Genomic DNA, 15,138 nt, shown 5'->3' with positions numbered 1-15,138 from the left:
AAAAGGCTGGATGGATGAAGAAGGGGTAAAGCTATGGCTTGATGTATGGAGCAGGCGACCAGGTGGACTTGTTCAAAAATGTCGTCTACTGGTGTGGGATATGCTCAGGGCTCATATATGAAAAGAGAAAGAAAATGCATGTATAACCAAAAGTTTGCATAAAGTAATTCTTGACTCTGCATTCGAGTGTGGCTACAGTTCTTGTCTGCCACCAGGGAACCTTTGATAAGACACTTTGGGAAGCAGTTACGGTTGGTGACCTAAAATCAATCAAGGTCCTAAGAGGGGGGTGGACCTTAAGAACATTTTTTCTCCTTTTGAAACAACCCGAGACAAAAAGGATTTAAAAGCTATGAACTAAATCAGAGTCCAAACCGCTCCTATAGTGAAGTTAGGAAATCCTAGTATGTCCAAACTTTGGTTCATGCAGGAGTGAAGCATTGTGAGGGAGAGTGGACTCCTGGGGAATGTGTATCTGGTTTCTTTAATTGTAGAACTCTGTCTTTGAGGGTGTGAATCAAATTGCCTCCTGTCTTTGGGCAGGAAGAAGCCCTTATCTAATTTGTAAATTCTGGCAGCTGAGAGTCATGGATGTGGATTGGTGTGAAAAGGCTATCAGGCGATTTGCAGCTCAAAGAGCCTGATATGTCTCTGGGAATGAAGGGGGAGTCTTTGATTCTCAAGGTCTCTGAGACTAAACAGAGTTCAGCTTTCCGAGTCTCCAGACAATCAAGTTATTGTCTCCGCATACAGCCATTGGCAAATTGGTAATTAAAGACCTGATTGGTCCCTAAACCATTTATCCACATGGGATTCTCAGGAATAAAGGTCTGGGGAATTGAGATGCAAATTGCAGACCAACTTGCCATGAAAATCCTCTTGCCCTGGTGTTTGTGCCTGAGGGCGCTTGACCAGCTAAGAAATCTTACGGTCTTGCTATGCTTGAACTACTGTCATTTAGTGAGCATGTTTTTAGTCAGTTATACTATGCAACTTTTTAAAGTTCTTGTTTGTAACTTTTAAGAAATGTGCAAGCTTTTATTTTCTGAGTGACCTTTTCAATAAACTTGGAAAAGGACTTTTGCCTTTTTGAATTCTGTACCTTTGCCCGGAGAAACTAAACCAGCGTCTGGCCACTTTGGACACCTACTGGTTTTACCTGTTGGATTTCTGTCTGCATCACAGTACAGTGACACAGAGCTGGGCAACCCGGTAAATACTGAAAGGGGATTTTCCTCCTTGGACTCTTTACCAGGGTTGACCCAGGAAAAGAGGTGTTTGGCTTGTGCCTTAAAACCCCTCGCGTCCTATCCGTCTCCCTGCTAGGTCCTGCCAACTGGTGGGGGGGGGTGGATAGTGTCCTGCGAACCACAACAGCTGCCTATCAAATTCCGTTGCCCACTGCCCCACATTCCTCTTTATCACCAAAATTTCAATATCGTTGCCCTCCAAGAGACATGGGCGGCGGAAAATACAACATTGAAAGGGTATTATTCATATGCAGTTAAGGCTGTCCCAGGCAGACTCAAAGGGGTGTTATGTACTCTGATCTCGCTATGCCTAAATGCCACTTGCAAGGAGTTGCACCCCTCAGAACAACTAGCAATGGCCTTACTTAGATCATGCGGAAGCTGTAGTGTTGGGAGACATTCTGCACAGAAACGTGTGTACCTTTAAGAAGTTTCTGTAAGCTCTGGGCTAATTGGTTGCAGCTGGCCGTGGCTACAAAAGGAAAAAAGCTGCAATTTGTACTCTGCCTGCAGGAAAAACACCCACAAGCGTTTCTGTTTGTTGTTTTGTAATAAAACCTTTATTTAAGTTTGGTTTTACACCTGTCTCGTGGAGTCAGTTTCTGTTCTCTGCCACCAGTTGAAAATCCCCCTCCAATATGTAGTTTGTTATAAATGTTTATATTCCTCCAACTAGCAAAAATATTGATATCGAGAGTAAGTGGGAAAGACTGGAAACCTATGTTAGGTCACTGCTATTGGATTACCCGGGGGCAAAGGCCCTGTTGGTGGGTGACCTAAATGCAAGGTTAGGGCCAGACAACTCTAGTTTAGCAGTTAAATACAGGTATAAAATTGGGTTCCCTGAGGTGTTTGGCCCAGAGGTTCTACGGCAACCAAAGCTATCAAAAGACTAACACTCAAATTATGCTGGTGCTTGCCTCTTCAAATTTCCATATACCGCTCCCGCTGCCATTTCCCCAAAAGAAATCTCCTCCGTTTTTTATATACTCAAAGACAAACATCCACCAAGGAACCCTGCGCTTTGCTCTGCCATGCTAGTCTGGAGGGCACAAAACAGCATGAATCATTCAAGCGTCTACGATGGTGTGCAGATAAAGCTAATGCAGGTCACCTGAGAAGTCTGTTAGCTCAGGGGCGATATTCCTGGGGAATACACGTTCAAGTCAGGGTCAAAAACCAGTACAATTGACCACATGTTGGCCGACAGTGATTTACTAGCAAAAACTAACATTGCAAGTGCTCCCATACGTAGAGAGGGATCATTTCCCTCTACATCTGCAGGTGTCCCTTAAAAACAAGATAATTTTTCTCAAAACTGTTTATCCCGCAGAGATTACTGCTTTAGAGCACAATTTGAAGGAGATTCTAGCTTCTGAAAAACTGCTCACACTTACAAACGGTTCTGTGAACGATTCCAACCCAGAAGACCCACTTTTGGAGCACTTGTTACAACGTATAAAGCCCCATCTCTTCAATATATCTGAGAAAAGGCCAACTAAACCGTTAACAGTAAATAAACCTTGGTTTGATCACATTTGTATTCAGGCTAAGAAAGCTTTGCAAAACGCCTACAGAGCTGCCCTGACATCTGATAACTGTCAGGCAGCAAGCCTCTCTCTCAGAACCTGCCTTAAAGAATATAAAGCCCATCAAAGGAACGTCTACAGCAGAAAATGCTGGTCGGAACCAATTACTGCCCAGTGGCCCAAATTGGCTGTTCTGGCCATCTAATTTCTTCTCCTAATCCTAGGTGAGGACTAATATCCACTCAGACCCCTCCAAGTGCATCCGTGTCCTAAGGTTTGATAGAAATTTGAGAACCATGCCATGGTTTGAGTATTTAATGTTTGTCCTCATTGCCACTTTAGATGCTTCCAGAGAAATGGCTTGCATTTTCTCTTGGGAGCATCAGAACAAGGGCACCTCTTCCTCTGCCTTCATAACCACTTTGCCTTCAGAATCGGTTCAGGAAAACATTAAACCACCCATCACCATACAATTGCAAAGAGCGCATCCTTGGACAGCCACTTCACAAAACATATTCCTTAAAAATCATGGTTGAACTTGTTGAATGGTCACTTTAAAATGTGAAGGTTCATTATCGCTTCCCAAGTTGTGTATGTCTTTAAGAGCCAGGGCAGATAACGAGCCCCCGTCTTGCAGCTGTGAAACATAGCAGGTGCTGCTAGGTTGTGTTAATTAAGCTGTGTCAGCATTTGGGCATAGTATATAAGGAGCAGCACCTAGCTCTCCCATTCCCCTGGGGGATGGGTTGGTGGTTGGGTCATGTTTGTTGTTTGTTATCTTTAGTGTAAAAGGAGTTTGTTTTGTTATTAAAACCTTGTTAAAGTTATTTTTGAGTTCCTTGTCATGCATGGCCTCCCCAGCAAGCTCTCTGCAGCGCTACTAACCTGCAAATAAGCCAACAGAACTCGCATTCCACACTTCTGATTTTCCCTAGGACTAACCCTCACTGCTTATTCTTGCTTTGCATTTCAGCAAATCAATCAAAGCCTCTGCCACCACAGACATATACATGGACCCACACTCACCCAACATACAAGCATGCACACTCCAAAACGATAAGCTTTACTACAGGCTTCACAGAAGCTGGATAAAACAGCATCTCACTCCTTTCACAACTTTGCTCATTGTTCATACTCCAAGAAGCGCCCATAACACATACCTGACCCGAAATTCTCTTGGGAGGCAACTTAGAAGAATGGAAAGACCATTTTTCCTAAACCTATACTGGAAGACATACCTCAAAGGCTGATTCACCAAATTCACGGCTGGAGTAACAAGGGTTAAAAACAGAGAGGGGGGGGGAAGCACCTGAAACTAACCGGAGTCACAACTTTATACTTGGTCCACAACTAAATGAAGCCTTGCAAAAGTGCAACTAATCACTAAACAAACTGCACCACCTGGAAATGATTGACTGGTCAAATGAGAGGAAAAATAACTTTTTTAAAGAGAGCTTGCTCAGGAGTAAGTTTACCCATTGAGAAGGGAGGGTGTGGACAGATGCCTTAAAGGATAAAACCTTTTAGAGAAAAGGCCTCAAAACCAGACCTTGAAATGACTAGACTGAACTCATTTAAAATCAAAGACATTTAAACCTCCCCCCCCCCAAAGCAGGTCACCAGATCAGTCTGGGCTAATCTGATGGAAACCTTTTAACGATTATTTAATCGAGATAAATCAAAGTCAGAACTCAAACCTCAAATAGGCAATGCCTGGACATGGAAGTTCCACCTTTTAACAACCAATTTACTCACTTTCTTCAATCATACAGTCCGAGTTCAGAATTTCCTTTATGCCCTTCAAGAAGATATAGTTAAAGGAAAGTCGCCTATTTTACTCAGCCGTCTCAAGCCCACTCCACTTCATAACATTACATATCCCCCCTCACCCAGCTCAAATACATATCAATTCTATTTTTATTGCTTGCTCTGTAAATTTATTAAGAGCAGCCAGTAGGCGCATTCATAAATGAATTTATGCCAATTAATTTTCATTATAATTCATTATGCATTAAAATGGTTTTTTTTTGTTGCTGCTAATTTATTGCCCCATAAAATGCATCTTGGAAATAAAGTGCAGCTTTTCAGCAGTTTCGCCTTAAAATAGAAGGAAATGAACAAAAAGATCGAATCTTGTTACATATTACATATATCCTACTTTATGCTCCATAGAGTGTTGGTGTTCTTAAATCTCAATAAAAAGCATTTGGGGGGGGGGGGAATAGAAGGAAATGAACTCCACGTGAGCTCTCTTTTTCTCTCTCTCTCGCCCACAAAAGCCCTGCATAATCCAAAACTGAAGGCAAAAATTACCTGGATAGCCGCCGCCCGACGCCGTGGGAAGAAGCACCGCAACGAGCCTTCTCCGCCGCTCTTCAAGCCGCTCTGCAGTCCCGGGGAGCGGGGCACGTGGGCCTTTATGGCAAAGGGTCGGACCAGAGTGAAGCCCGCTCCCTCCAGGTCCGCTCCCAAGCCCCGCCCCCTTGGCCGGGCCGGATTGGCCAGAATTCAAACCAGGTTTGCAAAAGCGGGAAGAAGAGGCGAGGCAGGTGGAGGAATGGAGATTAATTTGAAATGATCCAAGGGATCATCTGCCCTGCCTTCAAGGTCCTGGATGGGCTGCAAAACGGCTCGAAACAAGAAATGCTTGCAGCTGGGGCAGCAGAGCGTCTCTTTCCAAATTACTTGTTTTCTGCTCAATTGCAGAGTCCGGGGCACCTGGCAGTGCTTTCTAACTTAAGTTCAATACATGCACGCGCAATATGCATGCTTCAAGCTCCACACACACCCCGCGCGCGCTTTTTTATTTTTAGCAAGGAGCTGCTTGCTAGAGTGCATCTTCTTTTTACTTTTTGCAATCCCCTGTGGCTTCCACCAGTAAAAGTTCATTTTGCAAGCCTTTCTTGTCCACCTCGCCCCATCCGTTTGTGCCCAATCCCAAGCATGTCTACTAGGACGTAAGCCCCATTAAGGTCAGTTGGATTTACTCCCAGGTAAAGGTGCATGCAGTCTCTGCTTTTTATTAAATTTTCTGTTTTGAAAGGGTTAATCTCAATACTATCTGCACCTAAGCTAACTTCTGCAGTTGTGGTTAAGCAGCTAGCAAAAAACCGCAATTGCAAGCTGGGAGCTACTTCCTCTTTGCAATTGCTTGAGCTCTGCAAACCAGGAACTGCTCTCTGCGCATGCTCTTTGCTGCAGTAACGCAAGAGAGGAGCACACGAACAAGGGAAGGAGGTGGGCTTAGCTAGCCAGATAGCTATATACCATATAAGGAAATAAGCTTAACCTTGCTAGCTGATTGGAGAATTTGAAGAGGTGGGAAGAGATGGGCAGACTCTCAGGTATAAAGATGCTTGTTTATTTGTATCTATGGGCCAGTCTTTTGGGAACGATCCCACTGGCCACCTCTGTGCACAGATTTCAATAAAACTTTTTTTCTCCAAAGAAGAATCTTTCCTGGTGCTTTTTGCTCTCTCTTCGGCCCTGGGGACGCAGGCAAACGATTCCCTGGCAAGGATAAGGCTTCAGCCTTCATTTTGGTGCGTTGGCCGGGAAACGCCCCACCCCAGGGGGCCGGGGAGGGCCAGGCCCGACCTAGGTGAACAGCCCCGGACCGGCGTTCGCGGCTCCAAGTGCGCACCCCTGCCTGTTCGTGGGGGGAGCCGGCCACACCGCTCCGGAGTGAGACACCTGGTCGAGGGAGAAAAGAGGACGGCCGAAGGAGGGGTCCACAGCGGAACAGGTAACCCTAAGGGAAAGGGCGTGGTAGGAAGCCTGGACAGCTTCACCTGGCTGTGAGCAGTAGAGTGCCGCCAGAAAAGGGATAAAGGGTCTGGCTGTGAGCAGTAGAGTGCCGCCAGAAAAGGAACAAGGGAACTGGCCGTGGCAATAAGGTGCCGCCCCGCCAGACAGGGACGGGAAAAGGGAAAAGGGGAAACAGAGGTGGCAGTAGAATGCCGCCAGTAAGGTTGGGGAAAGGGGAAACAGAGGGAAAATTATTTTGGTGTGTTTTGTGTGTTGCATGTTGGAATTATTTTGGTGTGTTTTGTGTGTTGCATGTTGGAATTATATTGGGGTGTGTTTTGTATGTTGCATGTCAGATACTCCAGTGGTTGAATTGTCAAGTGTGGGCCGGGGCTTAGCGTCCCCTTGGCCGAGCAATTGCAGGGCTGTGCATTTCTTGGCAACGAGAGTTCGCCAAGTCACAGTCTGTAGTGGTTGGTGTGTGAAAGGATCTTAAGCCCGGTTAGGAGCGGAGTATCTGAAAAAAAAATGGGGTCTGGGGCAAGCTAACGTAGTCCTCTGAAATGCTTTTTAACCAACTGGAAAGCAGCTACGAAGCATGATGATTGGGTTCAAATTGAGAAGAGAGAGGATGAGGACATTATGTGAGGTTGATTGGCCCACCCAAGGAACTAATTGGCCCTCGGAGGGCAGATTTAATTTGCAACTAATCAACCCACTATATCAAAATATCTTGAACGTCCACCCAGACCAGATCCCTTATATTTCTACCTGGAAAACCAATGTAGAAAAGAATCCACCGTGGCTGAAAGCCTGCCGAGGCGACGCCCCACAAAATACAATATGTGCAGTCCGACCGGCAGGGAAGTCAGAAAGGCCCCCCCGGTGATACCAGAACCGGAAGGAGAAGAGGGGGAAGTCATTAAACCGCCGCCACCCTATGCTCCACCAACTGCCCCTCTAGCGAATCCCCGAGGCCCAGGGCCCCAGGACCAGGGAGGAGCCGGCCCTCAGCCTGAACCCTCCAAGGTTGATGAATTAGAGAGCAAAGAGGAAGAGGATGATGAGGAGTTTATGAAGGGACTAATTGAGTTAGCAAAGAAAGGAAAAATGTGGACACAGTATCAGACAATTGAGATTGCAACAGTATGTACAACCCTATGCGAAAGAAGTGGATGTTAGTTCCCATTTGTTGGCAGCAGCAGGATGTTCCCAACACAAGGGAAGAAATGGCAGAAGGAATGGATAGAAGCAGCAACCAGGGCGTCCCTCCATAAGTCCCATAAGGCACAGAAAAAGGGTGGGACTGCAATGATGCCTCTACGCAGAGTGTATGACCCCCCAGGCCCCCCCCCCCAGGACAGGGTGGGGAAGCACCACCATGCACTTATACAGTCCAACATGTGCCTTTTTCAAGTGCTGATGTGTGCAATTGGAGAAATTAGAACCCTACCTTTGAGGAGAACCCAGATGATATTGCCAACGCCCCATTATAAAGGCTGCCTTTGTAGCTCAGGCAGCGTCCGATATTCGCCAAAATAAAAAATCCAGAAGCATAAGGGGTTCATCGGCCATGGGCTGGAATAGATGTTGGAAATAGCTCAAACCACTTACAATCAGAGAGATGAGGAGGCCCAGAGAAAAAAGGAGAAGTATCAAACAAGGAAGTTGATGGCATTACAGGCTACCACACCCACCCCTCAGGAAAGAGGAAGTGCCCGGGGAGGAGGGCGAAGCCGTCTCGGACGGAATCAGTGCGCCATCTGCCGACAGGAAGGGCACTGGAAGAGAGAATGCCCTATTCTATTATTAGGAAGAGATTTGTTGGTAAAGTTGCAAGCCCAAATTACTTTTAAGCCATCGGGAGAAGCCACATTGTCCACTATGTCACTTGGGGAACTGGTTGTGGAGGCACCCCTGAGGGAGTACTGGCGCCTCATGATGGTAAAAGAAGAGGAGGGACCCATCCCCGCCAGTATTCTGGAACAAGTGAACCCCGCGGTATGAGCTGAAGGTAACCCCCCAGGAATGGCAAAGAATATCCCACCAATAATTGTGAAGCCCAAGCCATTTGCCAATCCTGTTGTAGTAAATAAGTATCCCATCCCACGAAGGGCGGCTGAAGGAGTGTAGGTACATCTAGAGCGACTGCTCCAACATAGGATCTTGAGGCAATGCCAATCACAGTGGAACACCCTTTTGTTACCAGTGAAGAAAGGAAGCAGGCTATTATCCTGATACCAGAACCAAAGAACTCCGTGGCTTTCTGGGGTCTGCAGGATTTTGTAGGATATGGATATTTAATTACAGCATCATTGCCAAGCCTCTACATGAGTCAACCAGAGGAACTGAGAGAGACCCCTTTGTTTGAGGCACAGAACAACAGCAAGCCTTCGTGGATTTGAAGAGGGCACTACAGCAAGCCCCAGCGCTTGGCATCCCAAACCCTGAGAAACCCTTTACTCTATTCGTGGATGAGGACCAAGGGACAGTGAAAGGGGTTTTGTGCCAAAAATTGGGAAGCTGGCAACAGCCAGTGGCATACCTATCTGAGCGCCTGACGCCTACAGAACAAGGCTTACCGCCGTGCATGAGAGCAGTTGTGGCAGTAGCCACCCTACTGAACAAAGCAGACAAATTTACTTTTGGCCAAGACACTGTTTGTGTGACCCCGCATGCAGTCCCAGCTCTGCTTGACATGAAGGGTACCTATTTTCTCTCCCAAGCGAAGATGAGAAAGTGCCAGATGTTACTGCTGCATCCGCGTTTGAAGTTTCAGGTCACCACCGCCCTCAACCCAGCTACCCTGTTGCCAGTAGGAGAAGGTGAGGAGCAGATGCACGATTGCATTGAAGTAATGGATGAAGAATATTTCAGCAGGCCTGACCTCAAAGAGGAGGCAAACCCCCATTGGCCTTCATGGTTTGTGGATGGAAGCAGCTTTGTTAAGGCTGGACAGCGGAAGGCAGGCTATGCAGTGGTAGCCTTGGAAGACCAAGTGATCGAAGTGCAGCCACTCCCGCCTGGAACGTCGGCCCGGCTGGCATAAATAACAGCGCTCACCAGAGCCCTGACCCTAGCAAAGGGACAGAAGATAAACATTTATACTCTAAGTATGCCTTTCTGACTTTACATGCCCATGGAGCCTTATGGAAGGAAAGAGGTTTGCTTACCTCCAGAGGAAACCAGGTGGCCCACCCACAAGCCTTATTGAACCTTCTGGATGCTGTATGGGAGCCCAAGGCAGTGGCAGTTATCCATTGTTATGGACACAAAACTGGACTAGGAGAAGTGGCCAGAGGAAACCGACTAGCAGACAGGGTGGCCAAGGAAGCAGCCCGGGAACCAGCTCCCGCGTCAGTTATTGGAGCACTGGTCCCTGGAAGGATCTTGAACACCGCTGATAAGCCAATATACACCAAAAGGAGAGGGACACTGCAGATGCCCAGGGGCTGACCATGTCCAAAGAAGGATGGTACCTTACTCATGATGACAGAATATGGATTCCAGAGTCCCTTTCTCGGCAGATTACTCAGAGATACCATGAGTCCACCCACATGGGACCAGATGCCACAACCAGACAGCTGAAGCAGTGCTTCTACATAGCCCACCTTTATCAACTGGCAGCCCAGATTTTCAGGAAGTGCCCGCTATGTCAAAAGAATAATCCCAGAACCGGACCCTTGGCTCCCCCGGGGATTCAGCATAGTGGAACTGCACCCATGGAAGACCTTGTTGTGGATTTCACTGAATTGCCCCGCTGTGGACTATACCGCTACCTGCTTGTGGTGGTCTGCACGTATACAGGATGGGTTGAAGCTTGGCCTACCAGAACTGAGGGGGCGTCCGAGGTAACCAGGTGCCTGTTATAGAAGATCATTCCCCGCTATGGACTACCTAGGTCAATAGGATCTGACAATGGACCAGCCTTTGTCCACTCAGTTTTGCAATAACCCCCCATGCTAGTCAAAATGTGCAGTTTGATAATTATGTGCAGTAATTCTCCCGAGATTTTTTCTCTTTCTTAACAGGTGGACCCAGGCCCACTGCTGTTAAAGTTGCTGACCTCACCCCTTGGGTCCACCACACTTAAGTGAAGAAGGCTATTTTAGATTGGACAGTTACACCAAATCCTGATGATCCTCCGAAGCTAACCATCTCCAGAAGAGCGCCAGACGGCTGGACAAGTGGATGGGAGGGACGCCCGCGGGCAGCGTCCCCAACGTAGAGACTTTTTTCCCAGCAAATTTTAAGGCACCGCCAGGACTTTTGATATTGGGGCCAGCCGTGTGTCAGGCCTCTGCAAGGGTGGATATATATTCCTGTGGGTATATGTTAATATATGTAGAGGGAGAAGCCCCTTTCGGATACAGTGTGTTGGGAAGAAATCATGAGAGTATTAAGCATCCACAAGGACAGGTGGGAAAATTGGTTAAGATAATAGGCTCCTCCTCAGAGAGGTGGGACACAACCTCCCAAGAAGCAAGGCAGCTGATAGAGCACGAGTATCAGTGGGCCCTTCAGCAATAAAATAGATATGTCCCAGATAATAATGTCAGCATTTCAGCCACCATTGATCACATGGAAACAATGATAGCCAGGAACCCGCTGAAAACTACAGGAGGTGATCTATGGGGTTGGGTATGTTCCTGGCTGCCTCATGGCAGTTGGCTCAGGCATATTGTGGTATTATTAGCAAGGCTGCTATTAATCCTTTTGCTTCTTTGCCTCTGTATACCCTGCTTGGTGCAATGCTTACAAGGTGTGATGCAAAAAAATAAAAATAAAAATATCATGGCCCTTATTGTTCTCCCCCAGGATTATAAACCCAAGAGACCAGGACGAACCTAGGAGATAGGTTGTCCAAAAGAAGAGGAGGGAATTGAAAGGGTTAATCTCAATACTATCTGCACCTAAGCTAACTTCTGCAGTTGTGGTTAAGCAGCTAGCAAAAAACCGCAATTGCAAGCTGGGAGCTACTTCCTCTTTGCAATTGCTTGAGCTCTGCAAACCAGGAACTGCTCTCTGCGCATGCTCTTTGCTGCAGTAACGCAAGAGAGGAGCACACGAACAAGGGAAGGAGGTGGGCTTAGCTAGCCAGATAGCTATATACCATATAAGGAAATAAGCTTAACCTTGCTAGCTGATTGGAGAATTTGAAGAGGTGGGAAGAGATGGGCAGACTCTCAGGTATAAAGATGCTTGTTTATTTGTATCTATGGGCCAGTCTTTTGGGAACGATCCCACTGGCCACCTCTGTGCACAGATTTCAATAAAACTTTTTTTCTCCAAAGAAGAATCTTTCCTGGTGCTTTTTGCTCTCTCTTCGGCCCTGGGGACGCAGGCAAACGATTCCCTGGCAAGGATAAGGCTTCAGCCTTCAGTTTTACAATTTAAAATACTCATTTTGCATCCCTAACATTTCAGTGACTTTCCTTCTCTTTCCGTGGTTCATATTACATATCATACATCCCTGCATATTTTACAAAAACTACAGCAATCAGTATTCCATTACTGCATCCATCAAAATAAATTTACACGGTTGAATTTATCTTAATGAAGCCAGTGTTTTCAGCTGTGCACAATTATTTCCCATATATTTAATAAACGTCTTCCAATCTTCTTTAAATGTGTGATCTTATTGTTCTCTTATTCTATATGTTAGGTCTGCAAGTTGTGCATATTCTGTCAATTTAAGTTGCCATTCTTCTTTGGTTGGGACCTCACTTGTTTTCCATTTTGGGGCTAATGAAACACCAGCCGCAGGTGTAGCATACATAAATAATCGTTTCTAACACCTGGGAATTTCAGTCTGAATTATCCCTAACAGAAAGGACTGGTTTTGGGGGGCAAGTACTTATAAACATTTTTTTCAATACATTATAGATCATTTCCCAATACTCTTTTACTCATTTATATGTCCACCACATATGAAAGAACATTCCCTCCACCTCTTTGCATCACTTGTCTGATTCTTTCTTTTACATCTTAGCAAGCCTACTCAGAGTTAAATACCATCCGTTAATCATTTTCAGTTGGTTCTCTTTCAAAGAATAATATGCTGTAAATTTCAAGTCACTTTTCCAGAGTTTTTCTAGGCTTTGCAAAATTAGCTAGCGCTCTCTCTCTCTCCCGCCCTCCCCAGCAAAATCCCAAACATGTCTACTTGGAAGTAAAGGTGCATGCTGCTGCCTCTGCTAGGCTTAGGTACTGGGCAAAGCAAGCAAATTTGCCATTTGTGTGGGAACTGGAGGCTGTTGTTTTGGGGGTCTTTAAAAGTTACATGAACTCCATTGGGCTGGTGCTGTGAATAAGTGTATTAAGCTTTTTCATTAACCCCTTTTGATGTTGCAAATAAATCTTTCTGTTAGACTTTTAAAGCACTGCAAGCCTTTGAGTATGATGGCACTGCATGTGTTTACGTGTGTCATCATCGTGTGTGTTTTGTTTGTGTGGTGTGTGTTTGTGTATGCAAAGGTAAACTTTATATCCTATATAGACTGGCACCTCCCCCTGCTTGCAGAGTTAGTGTCCCTTTAACAGATATATGGCAGGCAGAAATTCAGCAGGTCAGAACCAGCCTTTAAATTCCCACTTTTAACAAGGGTGGCAAATCCCTCACTGACTTGAGTGGGACAGCATGTGTATAAGATTTCAGACTTGAACACCCTTGTATTTGAGATTGGTGGAGCTCACAGTTTGAGCCATGTTTGCTTGTTTTAAAGTAAGTCCCACTAGAGCAGCTCAGCCAGCCAGGCTCTTTCCCCTTTATTCCATCAGCGGTGAGCATATATGTGGGGTGCAGAAATGGCACTGATGTAAATTAAAGGTCAAGGGACCCCTGACCATTAGGTCCAGTCGTGGCCGACTCTGGAGTTGCAGTGCTCATCTCGCTTTACTGGCCGAGGAAGCCGGCATACAGCTTCCGGTTCATTTGGCCAGCATGACTAAGCCGCTTCTGGCGAACCAGAGCAGTGCACAGAAACGCCGTTTACCTTCCCGCCAGAGTGGTACCTATTTATCTACTTGCACTTTGATTTGCTTTCAAACTGCTAGGTTGGCAGGAGTTGGGAAGGAGGAACGGGAGCTCACCCCGTCGCGGGGATTCGAACCGCCGACCTTCTGATCGGCAAGTCCTAGGCTCTGTTGTTCAACCCACAGCGCCACCCACGTCCCTTGATGTAAATTAGAAGGTCCTTATTTTCATCCGACAAATGTTGAAGGGTATGTGTACTCGGTTCATTACCTCCCTGCCCCCCAGCCATGCAGCCCCTCATTTAAACAATGCCATAGCGAAGGTGAAAGATGCAGGTAACAGGTAAAAAGGGGGGAGGCCCTGAGGGAGGGAGGACAGACAGACAGTGTCCCTGAGGGCAGCCATGAGGCCCATTAAGCAAAGCAGCCCTGCCTATGGTGGCATCCCTTTGGCTGGGCCCTTCAATGACTTCTTGGGCTTTTTGTTCTGCCAATGTTAATGTTGTATTTTAATCTTGTTTTAAGTTGTATTATATTGTTTTTATACCTGGTGTTAGCCGCCCCAAGCCCAATCTTGGGCTGGAGAGGGCGGGGTATAAATAAAATTTATTATTATTATTATTATTATTATTATTATTATTATTATTAATTAAAAGGCTCTCTGTCCCTTTAAAAGCTTTGCAACAGGCAGGCATGCAACAGGTAGAGTCCTTATGTGTGTGTCTCCCCGCCCCCCGCCCCCCCCATAATAACAGGATGCTGGACTAGATGGGCCTTATCCAACATCAGTCCTTTCTTAAAACACATCTGCCAGAGGCATAAGGGGTTCAGTACTGGGCTGCAATACTTTCCTCGCCCTGGGCCTTGGCAACTCACCTGATGCCACCGCTCAATTAAATTCCCTGCAGAGTTTTTCTCCAAGGTGCCCAGAGGGAGGTGCCCAGTTGCTGTGCGATGGCACCGAACCCCTGGAGAGTCAGCAACAGTAGTGAGCGGCTGTCTGGCCTCCCTTTGCCTAGAGCTCAGCATCTCGGGCAAGGGTCTTCTCTGGGGGCTTCTGGGCAGAACCGGCTTGCATAGCCAGTGGGAAGAGGAGAGCAGGCTCCCTGGAGAGTCACCTGGCCGGCAGGATTTGCAGAAGCCTTTCTAGCTTCCGAGGTGAGTGGCAGCACCCTTCTTCATTGCATCAGGCACTGCAGCACAGTGTGCCCAGAAGGTGCCACCCCGACCTTGGCAGCAGCAGGAAGGGAAAAGCTGGCCGGTTTTGTTTGCTAGGTTACTTCTTCCTTTGCCAAATGCATCTGCAAATGCCGCTTTTTTGAGGAAAGTTGCTTGCTTGCTGTTCCTTGAAAAGCCGCCCATCAGTCAGTCTGGCCCAATATCTCCATCTTGGCTCTGGGCCCTTCCACCTGCTGGCTGTGGGGAGACCAAAATGGGGGGCATCTCTCAGGAACTCCCTGCAAATGGCGAGATGAAGGGGCTGCCCATGAAATGGGGGGTCTCTGCCTGTGCCAGAGGGACCCCCTTGGCCAAGGGCTCCTTCTCACCTGGAGGTACCTTGGGACACTCAGGAGTCACCTAGTCAACAGGTGTGGAGAGAGTCCTCTTTTCAAGGAAGGGAGGACTAGAATTAAGGG

This window comes from Podarcis raffonei, chromosome 6 (genome assembly GCF_027172205.1).
Source record: "Podarcis raffonei isolate rPodRaf1 chromosome 6, rPodRaf1.pri, whole genome shotgun sequence".
NCBI lineage: Eukaryota > Metazoa > Chordata > Lepidosauria > Squamata > Lacertidae > Podarcis > Podarcis raffonei.
This window is presented reverse-complemented; position numbering follows the sequence as displayed.